Here is a 3,187-nt window from a genome sequence, read left to right as displayed (position 1 = left end):
ATCTAACACATTCATGATAAATTTCACAATTGAACCTTTACAATTAATTCCTTTTGCTGCTTCATCTGTATGGGATATAATTACAGCGGCAGCCCTACCGCCATAGGAGACCCCATCGAATGAGAGGAGAGGACCTTTAAACCTTGTTTTTCTCCTATGACCGGACGGCCATGACAACCAACCCAATTCGATTACTTGCTACTTGGATCAAATATATCTAAATATACCAATTTTAAAATTTAAATTTTAAATTTCAAATTTTAAAATTTGAATTTCAAATTTCAAACAAATTTCAAATTTTTGAATTTCAAATTTTGAATTTCAAATTTTGAATTTCAAATTTTGAATTTTAAATTTTGAATTTTAAATTTTGAATTTCAAATTTAAAATTTCAACCAAATTTTAAATTTCAAATTTTGAATTTCAAAATTTTGAATTTTGAATTTGAATTTCAAATTTCAAAATTCAAATTTCAAATTTTGAATTTCAAATTTTTGAATTTTGAATTTCGAACAACTTTCAAAATTCAAATTTCAAATTTTGAATTTTAAATTTTAAATTTAAACTTTTAGATTACAACTTAATCTACGCATGCAAATATATATATCATATCTAAAAACCCGCTCTGATACCATTTATGGGGAAATTCAGTGCAGGGGTAAAATGGTAATTTTAAAACTTTTTAAAATCATGATTTTACAGTGAAAAAATATTAATTAATCTAATTAATTAATATAAATTTATCCTACACTAAGATCTAAATATGATATATAGCATGCATCATTTAAATTTGAAATTTGAATTTTAACAATAAACACTTTATTGTAATGTATTCAGAATACAATACCTTTGTGCGGGTTGTAGATCGCCGCAATCTAATCACTATCGGAAGAGTCTGATCATCGCGACGTAGCCACACAATGTATCTGTCCTCTGTGGATCATCCACATGAAGCTCCCGTCTGATCGACTCCTCACGAGTGCTAGCTCGTTGTAGAGCCCTTTTGACAGCCGATGCTGATCGAACTCCTTCGATCGATGTTTGTCGATTCTTCGGATACTCTGGATCATCAACAAATATGCTTGAGAGGATGTTAAAGATCTCCTAAGATTTTGTGGATCACGACACTCGTAGCTCACTTTCTCACTTCCCGAACCTCAGGTTAAAACTCTAGGAATTCACCGGAAACCTTGCACCCACTGTTCTTTCTTTTCTTTCTTTTTCTCTTGGAAGGATATGGACTTCCTTCTCACGCACAAGACTTTTCATGCCCCAAAATTTTTCTCCAAAAATCTTCTTCATGCATGCCCCACTCTTCTCCTCCTTTTATAACAACGTCAAACATCTTATCCAAAAGAAAGGATAAAGATGAGTAATTGCACATTTGAATTCAAATCAAATTTTGAATTCAAATAGATACCAACTCATCCCTTATCCACTAAAGGCATGAGGCATGGCTTAAATTGTGCATGGAGTGATTTCATGAGAAATCTTATCTCATGTAATAAATGGGGCGTAAAAAAAGGGATAAGGTGCAAAGATTGATTGCCCATTCAAATTCAAACTTTATTTTGAATTTGAATGGCCAACCAATCATCCTTATCCATTCATTTGGCACATTAAAGTGGGGCATGGAGAGGGCTTGGCGTGAGAAAAAAATTCATGAGAAGTTTCTTCTCATGAATTCAAATGGGTGCAATGGAAGTGAGGTGGCGCATGGAGATTGAGTCAAGGTGGTTTAATTATTTAAACCAACCTAATTGAACCAAATAAGTTAGGTCCAATTAGACTAATTTAAATCTAACTTAATTAGGCTTAATTAGGCTCAATAAAATCTTAATCAAATTAGAATTGACTAAGCCCAACCCTGATCAAATCAGGGACCAAACCATCTCGACGATTAGGTCAACTCTTAACCTAATCGGGTCAAACCCAACTGAATCCAATTCAATTGGACTTGATCCAAAAATAATTACTTGATCAAATTGAGTTAATTAGTGATCAAATCACTAATTAAATCTTCATAAATACTGAGTCCAAATTCGATGGGCAATCAGGCATCAGAATTCATCAATATATAACCCTGATCGAAAAATCCCAACCAGTGGGACTCTTGACCCGGTACCCATAATGTGTGGAACTCATGATCAAAAATCCTGATTCTCGATAGCTGAGTTCCAAACATGTAGAATTCTACATTAGCCATTAGATAGATAGGAACCTCTAATGTGTGTGACCCTGCAGGTTCGAACCTAAGTCGGTAGCACAGGAATCAATTCCTGTATTAATCGAAGTGACCATCTAGCAATGGTATCCGACATCCGGATAGGTCGAAGAGTCGCAATCGTAATACTCAGAACCTACATGAATATGGTTACTGTATAATTCATCCTTTTGACCCCTGTATTTAGGATGACTCAGGGTTAAACTGTCAACCCTGATCAGATCATCCGAATCGTGCTCAACTCAAACAGTCCTGTGACTCCTCATAAGGACTACCCTGGCCAAGGTTTTACTAAATTGAAATATGACTGTACACAGCTCCTAAACTGGAGTGATCAATCCCATCTTGACACACACACCGACAAGTCAAGTACTTGACTACACCCAGCAGCCTTCCGTCGCTGAATTAAAAATTCAGATAGTCCAGTGCCTAAGTGCAGTGAGTTGCTTGCAAGTCACCGTGGCAGTCTTAGGTCGGAGGGATATTTATACCCATATTCAATCGGAGCAAATCTTGACAGCAGAAATAGCTCTGGAGTCGATCACGTTCAGTGCAGATGTACCCTTACATCTAACCTATATGCCATACCAGTGTCTCCACACTCATTGGTTAAGAGGACAACCAACCTATATGGCACACAACGACCTATGCTTGATAAACGTTGTCATCCTTGGTAACAATGTATCATTTGGTCACGAACAGATTTAAGGACTAAACGATAAATCTCCTTTGTCGAGTCTAAATAGTCCTAAGGACTTCACCACAACATAGGAGTTCATTAGAAGATGAAACATTTTGTGATGAAAAATACCAAAATAATTTTTATTAATTCATAATTCATGTACAAATATAAAAATGAGCACAACCGTCAACAGGCTGACGATTGACTTTGGGACACTATTCCCAATATTTATCGTCAGGGCTTTAGTGAAGGGGTCGGTCAGGTTCTCCTTTCCGTCGATC

This window comes from Elaeis guineensis, chromosome 4 (assembly GCF_000442705.2).
Source record: "Elaeis guineensis isolate ETL-2024a chromosome 4, EG11, whole genome shotgun sequence".
Taxonomy (NCBI): domain Eukaryota; kingdom Viridiplantae; phylum Streptophyta; class Magnoliopsida; order Arecales; family Arecaceae; genus Elaeis; species Elaeis guineensis.
This window is presented reverse-complemented; position numbering follows the sequence as displayed.